This window comes from Macaca fascicularis, chromosome 13 (genome assembly GCF_037993035.2).
Source record: "Macaca fascicularis isolate 582-1 chromosome 13, T2T-MFA8v1.1".
Classification (NCBI taxonomy): Eukaryota; Metazoa; Chordata; class Mammalia; order Primates; family Cercopithecidae; genus Macaca; species Macaca fascicularis.
In genome coordinates this window covers 106,337,859-106,349,269 of record NC_088387.1, presented here as the reverse complement: position 1 = coordinate 106,349,269, position 11,411 = coordinate 106,337,859, and the positions used below count along the sequence as shown (strand labels likewise).

The 11,411-nt window shown below is 42.3% G+C and overlaps 1 pseudogene; it reads left to right on the top strand.

The window, feature by feature from the left end:
* The first annotated feature begins 2,738 nt into the window (after positions 1-2,738).
* LOC135966734 (large ribosomal subunit protein P1-like) lies at positions 2,739-3,039 on the top strand (annotated as a pseudogene).
* Positions 3,040-11,411: the final 8,372 nt, after the last annotated feature.

Here is an 11,411-nt window from a genome sequence, read left to right as displayed (position 1 = left end):
TCCAGTCTCTCTATTATAGATGATATATGTGATTCTCTAATTAAGAATGACTTTCAGGCAAAGAGCAAATTCAGAGCACTGTCACAAGAATATGGTGTAAAGATGAAGCCAAGGATTTGACTCTAAAACCTTTGTTAAAAACTTCAGTTAGATTTAAGGTGGTGCCCCAGACACCGTTTCAAAAACACCAAAGGCCCTTTTAAGGGTCTTCACACTGTGCCTCACTGGCCTTCTCTGTTAAACAACTGGGCTTCTGAAAATTTCACAAGGAGCTCAAAGTAGAGATGATCTCTATGAAACCTGTGGGTATGGCTTTTGTCTAATGGAGTGAATTTATAAATTGATTCATAAGAAGTCCACAAAGTTTTAAAGGAATTTCATCAGTTTGGACTGAAAGAGACAGCGAGAGTACAAAATACAAAGAAATCTTTGAACTTCTGAACTGCTGTTCTTAGAAAACAGGCAGAGAAAACCACTCAACATCAACATCTGTTTACCAGCCCTGAGCCATCCTAGTCATTCTTCCCTCAGCTGCCTCTGATGACACTACATGGAGCAGAGGCACACTGTCCCCTCAGACACCTATCGAAACTGCAGACTTGTTTAGATGACAAAATAGATAGTGTATTGTTTTCAGCCACTAAGTTTGGGGGCAGTTTGTTATGCAGTAATAGAAAACTGATATTGGGGCCAGGCGCAGTGGCTCACACCTGTAATCCTAGCACTTTGGGAGGCCAGAGTGGGTGGAGCACATGAGGTCAGGAGTTCAGTTGAGAACATCCTGGCCAAAATGGCAAAACCCCATCTCTACTGAAAATGCAAAAATTAGCGGTGTGGTGGCAGATACCTGTAATCCTAATTACTCAGGAGGTTGAGGCAAGGGAATCACTTGAACCTGGGAGGCAGAGGTTGAAGTGAGCTGAGATCATGCCTCTGCACTGAAGTCTGGGCAACAGAGAGAGACTCCATCTCAATAAATAAATAAATAAATAAATAAATAGAAAACTGATATTGGTTTTCCAGAATTGGAGAAAGATATGAATCCAGAAGATTCCAGAAGTTCAATGAATCCCAAGCAGGTAAACTAAAGAAAATAAATAACAAAACACATGATAATAAAACCAGAGAACATCAAAGAAAAAGAGGTCTTAAGCAGAGTCAGGAAAAACTGTTAACAATGGCTAAACCTTGGGACAAGTGTTATCATGTTCACTGTTCTGTTCTTTTAACTTTTTTTAATGTTTGAAAATATTCATACATACATACAGCCAAAATGTTGTAGTAAGTGAACCAAAAAGAAAAGAGATTACTTTACAAGAGAGAAAAATGAAATTGGCACCTGCCCTCACAACAGTAACAACAAAAGGCAAAGGGCAGAGGAATACAATTGGGCTAAGATAAAGAATTAATGTGTTAAGAAGGTTACGTAAATAAAAATGAAATGGGTGAACGTCTTTATAGCTTCTGGGTAGGGAAAGGTTTCTCAATGAGATTTTAAAAGCATTACTTGTAATGAAAAAATGATAAATATGAAAATATTAAAACACTTCAGTTCAAAGGGCATCATTAATAGGAAAATACTCTGCCTGGGCGGCATGGTGAAACCACGTCTCCACAAAAAATACAAAAGAATTAGCTGATCGTGATGGTTATAGGTCCCAGCTACGCAGAGGCTGAGATGGGAGGATCACCTGAGCCCGAGGAAGTTAAGGCTGCAGTGAGCCATGATCATGCCATTACACTCCAACCTGGGCAACAGAGTGAGACTGTGTCAAAAAAAAAAAAAAAAAAAGGAAAATATAAGCCAAGAAATGAGAGAAGATTGTAGTATATATAATCGACAAAGGACTTTTATCCAAAATATTAAAAAAAGAGAACTTCATATCAATAAGATAGACGACCTAGTGTGTTCGTCCATTTTCACACTGCTATAATGAACTGCCCAAGCCTGGCCAATTTATAAAAGCAAGAGGTTTAATTGACTCACAGTTCAGCATGGCTGGGGAGGCTTCAGGAAACTTACAATCATGATGGAAGGCAAAGGGGAGGCAAGGCAGCTTCTTGGCAAGGTGGCAAGAAGGAGAAGTTCCAAGTGAAGGGGGAAGCCCCTTATAAAAACATCAGATCTTGTAAAATCTATCACTAGAGCAGCATGGGGAAAACTTCCCCCACGTTTCAATTACCTCCACCTGGTCTCTCCCTTGACATGTGGGGATTATAATTCAAAATGAGATTGGATGGGGACACAAAGCCTAACCATATCACCTAGTTAAAAAAACAAACAAACAAACATAGTCTAAGACCATAACAGATATTACATAGAAAGAAAAACACAAATGTAGAGATTTTCAGTCTCATTCATTATCAAGATTTTGCTACCATGATGACATATTGTTTTCCCATTAAATTAGAAAAAAAAAATGTCTGACAAGAACAAGTATTAGAGAGGGCATGTGGTAAGAAGAACACTCGCACACTGCTGGTGGGAATGTAAACACATACAACACTTTGGAAAACAATTTGGCATTACCAGCGACAGCTGAAAACACATGTCTTATGTAAGACCCTGCAATTCCATTCCTGGATGTATACTCTAAAAAATATTCTTGCCTTTCCTCAGCTACCATCAAGGTGCTCAGTCCTTCTGGGGAAGCTAAGGCTGTGTTAGGGTGAGGTCCTCACTTCATCCAGCGACTAGCACCGCGCCCGGCAGTGCCAGCCCCACACTCGCCTCCGCCATGGCCTCCATCTCCCAGCTCGCCTGCATCTCCTCGGACCTCATTCTGCACAGTGATGAGGTGACCGTCACAGAGGATAATGTCCATGCCCTCATTAAAGCAGGCAGTGTAAATGTTGAACCTTTTTGGCCTGACTTGTTTGCAAAGGCCCTGGACAACGTCAACACTGGGAGCCTTATCTGCAGTGTAGGAGCTGGTGGACCTGCTCCAGCAGCTGGTGCTGCTCCAGCTGAGGAAGAAAGTGGAAGCAAAGAAAGAAGAATCCAAGGAGTCTGATGATGACATGGGCTTTGGTTTTTGAGTAAACCTCTTTTATAACGTGTTCAATAAAAAATTGAACTTTAATTTAATTTAAAAATTAAAAAATACTTGCATATATATACAAGACCCAGTGTAAGAATGTTCATAGGTGTATTGTCTGTAATTAAAAAACTGAGAACAACAAAAATATCCACAAACAATGGAATGGATTAACGATGTCATGCATTTATACAATGCACTTCCATTTAACGATGAACATTAATGAAACCCTGTGAAATGCAATAGAACAGATGAATTTGAAAAGCATACTGAGTGGGAAAAAAAAGACTTGAAGTGCATAGATAGTATGATTCCTTTAATATAATGTTTAGTCAGGCCAAAAAAAGCTACACTGTGTATATACGCGCACCACGAGCCTGCGGTGCACGGGCACACACACACACAGGTGGTAGAACTATAAATAAACAAGGAACTGTTTACCATAAAATTTTTACCGCAAAAAGTAACCATGGATGTGGTTACTTTCAGGAGATAGGGAAGGGGGTGTGACCAGGGAGAGAACACCCAGGGGGCTGCTGGGGCCATCCCGATGTTCTAGCTCTTGCATGGGTGATGGGCACACAGGTGCTCACTCCAAATGTATTTATTTTGCTCTACATTGATACACTGTGTTCTTCTGTATGTGTTTGTTATATTCCACATTTTAAACCAAAGTTGAGATGTGTGTGTGGTTTTCTCAGGGTCAAGGCGCTAGTTCCTCATACATTCAGACAGGGCAGTGTGTCACCAAGACCTGGTGTCACCTGTACTGTGAGGTCTCCCAGATAATGCCTGTGTTGCTCTGCCCACTCCTCTTTCTTCCCTTCTGCCCAGTGCCCTTCGTCTAAGTGTCATCTCTCCTTCTATTGCCTGGAAAGACGATTTGCAAGACCCTAGTTTGGAAGTAATAATAAAAGAAGCAGATACGGTTTCGTTCTCTTTCCGTTATTGCTGTAATAACCCTCATCTGGAGACGTTTGGATGCCCATGTCTAAAAGGAGAAGGCCAGGTAGTATGGGAGATGGCAAAAAGGAAAGCTCCAAGATTACTATTTCAAAGTTTTATCTCATCACATATATGTCATTTGGATGTCAATCTGGAAGTGACTTATTCAGCCATCAGGAGCTGGGGTTTAGCAAAATGACCCCCATCATCAGAATATGAGCAGGACCAACAGACAGCCAGGTGGATACTCAGCCCTCAAATGGGAGGGAAATAAGATCACTCAGCTCTCAGGTTGGATTAAAAAGAGAAATGGCACGGAAAAGGGAAAGAAAAGTCATTTTCTGTTCATTAAAAACAAACCTCTGATACAGTAACAAAACTGGCTCCCAAGGTAGTAGTGAAAACAGAGCCTTCTCAGCAAAAGAATGGAAGTTATAGATTTAAAGTTACCTGTGAAAAATAGGTTAGAAAAGAGGTCCTTCTTATGCCAAAAGCAACTGATACGGTTTGGCTACGTCCCCACCCTAATCTCATCTTGAATTGTAGCTCCCGTAATCCCCACATGTCATGGGAAGGTCCCAGTGGGAGGCAATTTAATCATGGAGGCAGGTTTTTCCCATGCTGTTCTCGTGATAGTGAATAACTATCATGAAATCTGATGGCTTTATAAAGGGGAGTTCATCTGCATATGCTCTCTTGCTTGCCACCATGTAAGACATGACTGTTCTTCATTCACCTTCCACCATGATTGTGAGGCCTACCCAGCCATGTGGAACTGTGAGTCCATTAACCCTCTTACCTTTATAAATTACCCAGCCTTGAGTAAGCCCCTACAGCAACATGAGAATGGATTAATATAGTAACATCCTCCTAGATCAGGCAGGCCCAGGACAAGATCAGCACGAAATACCCGGAAGAGGAGATGCAGGCCAGGGACCCACAGGAAACCAGAAATATCCTCTCAGGGACAAATATATTCCTTCAACAGACATCCAGTAAACGCTCATGATGTGGCAGGTTCTGTGCTGAGGACACAGTGGGAATCAAACTAGCCACAGACTTTCTGACGAGTAGTTCCTTTCATGAGCGTTACCTTCGTAAAGGTTTCCAGCAAAATCCAGCTGGGATTATAAAGTACTAACAGGATCAGATTCTAAACTGATCCCATTCAAGAGCATAGGTCAGTCATTCTGTCATTTTTATAAAGTTCTGAGTTAAAGAATTCCTTTAAGTGAAGACATACATACCGTGAAGCTTACATTTAGGGTCTCTCACTTGTCTTGCCTCTTCTAGGGCCCTGGGAACCTCCAGGGAATTTCTGGCATAGTCATGGGTCTTGATAACATTTTCAAAAGCAAGATAATTTAATCCCAATCAGGCAAGACTGTCCTCTTTCTTCTACTTCAACTTCCCCTCCATCACATTTCCCTGTGTTAGACTACCTCTTTTTTCCAGTTACGTTACATTTGGGTTTACTGAAATATACTATGTGATTTAGAGTCCCTTCTGGATACACTGGGTTATTAAAATCCATCCTGGTGGAGGCGTGCAGGTGGAACTCTCCCTATTGGCCACAGTGCCAACTCCCCTCATGGTGTGGCTGTATTACAGTGTACACAAGTGTTCAACATCAGAAGTATGTGGGTAGTGCAACAGAAGCAAGGTTTGAAATATACAGAGCCAGAAGCTGGCCTGTGGGAACATCTCCCAGTTAGCACATGTGTAAGATTGTAAGCAGGTTCTCACTGACGCCTAGTTAAAATTTTACATCAAGAATATTCTAGCTGGGCGCAGTGGTTCATGTCTGTAATCACAGCTACTCAGGAGGCTGAGGCAGGAGAATCACTTGAAGCCGGGTGGCAGAGGCAGTGAGCTGAGATGGTGCCACTGCATTCCAGCCTGGGCGACAGAGTGAGACTTCATCTCAGGGAAAAAACAAAAAAAACAACAAAAAACTCCCAGAATATTCTAAATAATACAGCATATACAATTACAAACACATCATATCCTTTTTTCATTTTTGATAGAAGTTACATGAAATAAAATTCATCAGAATTCCCCTGTTTATAGGGCAAAAATCTGGGTTAGTAACACCAATAATCAATATATCTAAAGTAGTAGAGAAAAGAAATTAGAGATTTTCCCAGGTTTGACCACAATCCTAAAAATTTACCTAACTTTCCTAATTGAGTTCTAAAGCTTAAAGAAACTTTTTGGCTGGGTGTGGTGGCTCATGCCTGTAATCCCAGCACTTCGGGACGCCGAGGCAGGGGGATTACCCGAAGTCAGGAGTTTGAGACCAGCCTGGCGGTGAAACTCTGTCTCTACTAAAAACATAAAAAATTAGCCGGGTGTGGTTGTGGGTGCCTGTAATTCCAGCTACTTAGGAGGCTAAGGCAGGAGCATTGCTTGAACTCGAGAGGCGGAGGTTGCAGCAAGCCTAGTTCACACCACTGTACTCCAGCCTGGGCAACAAGAGTGAAACTCTGTCTCAAAAACAAAAAAAAAGAAGTTTTTTTCTAAACCCAGAAAAATAAAGCCCAAAGTTTGATCAATTATGTTATAGAAAACAACTATCTGGCCAGGTGTGGTGGCTCACAACTGTAATCCCAGCATTTTGGAAGGCCAAGGCAGGTAGATCACTTGAGGCCAGTCTGGCCAACATGGCAAAACCCCGTCTCTATACAAAAAATTAGCTGGGCATGGTGGCGTACACCTGCAGTCTCAGTTATTTGAGAGGCTGAGGCAGGAGAATCACTTGAACCTGGGAGGCAGAGGTTGCAGTGAGTCGAGATTGTGCCATTGTACTCCAGCCTGGGCAACAGAGTAAGATTCTGTCCAAAAAAGAAAAAGAAAGCTGGGCGCGGTGGCTCACGCCTGTAATCCCAACACTTTTGGAAGTCAAGGCGGGCAGATCACGAGGTCAGATCAAGACCATCCTGGCTAACATGGTGAAACCCCGTCTCTACTAAAAGTACAAAAAATTAGCCAGGCGTAGTGGCAGACACCTGTAGTCTCAGCTACTTGAGAGGCTGAGGCAGGAGAATGGCATGGACCTGGGAGGCAGAGCTTGCAGTGAGCCAACATCACGCCACTGCACTCCAGCCTGGATGACAGAGCGAGACTCCATCTCAAAAAAAAAAAAAAAAAAAAGGAAAGAAAAAGAAAACAATTGTTTATTTTCCAATAGAAAATACTACAACATTACATGGGATGCAGCAAAAGAATATAAGAAATGGGTATTATAATAGTTGTAGGATAATTAATTAATTAAAGTATATTATTTTTCTGGGTTTTGAAGTGTTTGTTGTGCTTTTCAGATTTTTTAAAGATTTATAATTTGCAGTGGTTTCTTGTCTCATTCAGGATAAATGCTCACTTTTGTACTCATTTATTTAATTTATAATTCTATATTCTTTTTTAAAAGAGGATCTCCCAAACTGCACAAGCTTCAGGCACCACAAAAATGGATCTATCGCTGTCTCTAGATGTTATGATATCTGAGTCAGGTAGACCCCTAGAAAAAAGCAGGTAAGATTCTAGTGGCCAGCAGGACCAGGCAGGTCAAACCACGCTCAATGGCTAGGGTATTTCTCCCTACACACACTACATGTTTAACACACTGAACCTTCCACATAGGCACTTCCCACTTACCCTTACCAGTCACTACAGCTGATTCATTTCTTCCTAGCAGCCTGGAGAGACAATTCACTTCTCCAATTCACCCAAGGTGACCGCCTGGTCTGACTGAGTCATTTACCTGCTGGAGAATTCTTCACTGGCTCCCTGATGATGACTCTCCACCTGTCCTCCCAGGCAACAAGGAGACCCCAGTGCTGGAAGGGCAGGTCCAGGGAGACAGTGAATTTGCAAAGAGCACAGTATGCCCATAGGCTTTTGTGGATAAAAACTAAAAGAACCATTCAAGGGTGATGAAAATAAAAACCCAGGCAGAGTAAGCAATGAGGAGTCCATGTGAAGAATAATTCAGGCATAAAGCAGCAGGTGTAAAATCCCAAGGGAAACCTGGAGCATCAGGAGTGGGAGACAGAATTGAAGGTCATTCCCAAGGTCCTTGAACCTGGCCACAGGCATCATTAGCAGAGTGCCCACCGTCTGGGCTGGGAAACAAGTGAAAATGTTTTAGTAAAGGGAGTTAAGCTGAATCAAACACCACCAGAATAAAGTCCAACTTTGTAAGTCTAACATTCAAAGTTCCCAAAATCTGACCTTAATAGTCACTCCCAGCATCACTTCCAACTATGAATGCCCCATGTACACACATCCACATATCCACACCACCCCCACAATGAACCATTACTTAGCTTTACCACCCAAACACACCCCACACTTTGCCCTGTCTCAGTTACTCAATCACCATTTACTGAGTGTGTTTGGCCAAAACGATGACCTAGAACACACTAGCTCCCATGCCAAGTGTCTGACAGGCATCCTTGCAGAAGATTAAGTAGTACCATCCCCATTTTTCATGAGGGAAATTGCAGATGGTAGACATCATATGCCCCTAGTCACAGAGCCCAGAAGGGCAAGAGCTGGATTTGGAATACAAGTCCTTCTAACTAACAAAACAGTGTCCTGCCTCTCCAGTCCCCACTTGCCTCCCAGGGTTGTCTCAGGACTGGGTGGGATCCTGCAAGAGAAGTGAGCACAATGATGTCTTCCAAGAGCTCTGCAGATCAGAAGCAAAGGTCCACCTGCTGCCCAGAGGAACAGACAGTCCAGGTGAGGGAGGGGTGTTCAGTGATGAGTGTTGGAACCACAGGCTGCTGGGTGAGCTTGGAAGCATCTCAAGGGCAGCTGGAAGTTCGGAGGCAAAGTCAACTGTACCACAATATTTGATTTTGTATCAAAATTCCCATCCTTACAGTTCAAGACCCAGGAAGCAACTACTGGCAACCGTTTCAGTGAGCTAAGCACGTGTGTGTCACTGGAATAAGAAACATGTGCAGGTAGCCTGAGCACAGTGGCTCAGGCCTGTAATCCCAGGACTTTGGGAGGCTGAGGTGGGCAAATCACTTGAGGGCAGCCTGGCCAACATGGTGAAACCCCGTCTCTACTAAAAATACAAAAATTTGCTGGGTATGGTGATAGGCACCTGTAAGCCTAGCTACTCAGGAGGCTGAGGCAAAAGAATTGCTTGAACCCAGGAGGCAGAGGTTGCAGTGAGTCAAGATCACGGCACTGCACTCTAGCAGGTAAAGGCCTTCACGGTACTCAAAAAACTAAAAAAAATAGAGTGAGACGGGGTCTCACTCTATAGCCTAGGCTGCAGTGCAGTGGTGTGATCACAGCTCATTGCAGCATTGACCTCCCAGGCTCAAGTGATCCTCCCATCTCAGCCTCCTGAGTAGGTGGGACCACAGGTGTATGCCACCATACCCGGTTATTTTGATTTTTTTGTAGAGGCAGGGGTCTGGCTATGTTGCCTAGACTGGTCTTAAACTCCTAAGCTCAAGCCATTCTCCCCCCTTGGCCTCCCAAAGTGCTGGGATTACAGGCCTGAGCCACTGCACATGGCCTAGAAACATTTCTTAAAAAGAATGTGACCATGAAAATCGCCTGAGTTTACACAGTATTTGGTGAGGCCCCAGTGTCAATTCTCATTCATCTGAGGACTTTGTAATCATATTGATAACTGCTTGATAATCCACGTGGGACCAATACAAAGTTCAACTTACGCTTTGAAAACTGTTCTCACATCTCTTCTCTCACCCATACTCCCACATCAACTCTGTGGTGTAGCGAGAGGAACCAGTGTCAGACCATGCCACAGATGCAGAGCAGGCCCAGAGAGCAGAATACCTTTCCCAAGGTGACACCACCAGCTTATTTCCCCAGCCTTTTACCAAGTACCTATGAATTATGGTAGACACTTTCTATACATCATTTGATTAAATCCTCACAACATCCTGAGAAGTAGAAATTCCCCTCATTTTAGAATACTATTTGATTCTAAAATGTATATGGAAGAGCAAAAGGCCAATAATATCCCAGACAGTACTGAAGATGATGAACAAAGCAGTGGACTTGTCAGATCTTATCAAATAGCAAGAATTGTCATAAAGCCATGATAATGAAGCCAATCTAGCACTTGTGCAGGGAAACTCAGACTGACTATCAAGCAGACAAGTAAGATCAGACTAGGGAGGCCAGGAGCAGACTCACATACATATATGGGGCTGGATTTGTGACAGAAAACGCATTGCAAATCACAGGGGAAAGGAAGTAATTTTCCATAAGTGGTGTTCACACAATTGGTTATTTATATGGCAAATATGGCATTGGAACCCCTACCTCACACCATACACAAAAATTAATTACAAGTGAATTAAAGATAGAGAGTGATAAAACTATAAGACTTAGAATGAAGTACAGGATAATATATTTTTTATTTTAAGAAAGGCAGCTTTCTTGAATAAGTCTCATAATATACAAATTACCAAACGTACAAGTCATAAAGAAAAATTAAATACATTTGACTACCTTAAAATGTGAAACTCCTGTTTGATGGATACTATAAAGAGAAAGCACTGATTATTATCCAAGTAATAAAATCAACTCCATAAGTAATTTAGTAAGACTTCAAGAGACACTTTACCGAACAAGGATCTTCCATGACAAAAAGAAACAGGCAACCTACAGAATGGGAGAAAAATTTTGCAATCTACCCATCTGACAAATGGCTAATATCCAGAATATACAAAGAACTCAAACAAATTTACAAGAAAAAACCAAACAACCCCATCAAAAAGAGGGCAAAGGATATGAACAGACACTTCTCAGAAGAAGACATTTATGCAGCCAACAGACACATGAAAGAATGCTCATCATCACTGGTCATCACAGAAATGCAAATCAAAACCACAATGAGATACCATCTCATGCCAGTTAGAATGGCGATCATTAAAAAGTTAGGAAACAGCAGATGCTGGAGAGGATGTGGAGAAATAGGAATGCTTCTACACTGTTGGTCGGAGTGTAAATTAGTTCAACCATTGTGGAAGACAGTGTGGTGATTCCTCAAGGATCTAGAACTAGAAATACCATTTGACCCAATGATCCCATTACTGGGTATATACCCAAAGGATTATAAATCATGCTACTATAAAGACACATGCACACGTATGTTTATTGCTGCACTACTCACAATAGCAAAGACTTGGAACCAACCTAAAGGTCCATCAACGATAGACTGGATTAAGAAAGTGTGACACATATACACCATGGAATACTATGCAGCCATAAAAAAGGATGAGTTCATGTCCTTTGCAGGGACATGGATGAAGCTGGAAACCATGGTTCTCAGCAAACTGTTGCAAGAACAGAAAACCAAACACAGCATGTTCTCACTCATAGGTGGGAATTGAACAATGAGAACACTCGGACACAGGATGGGGAACATCACAC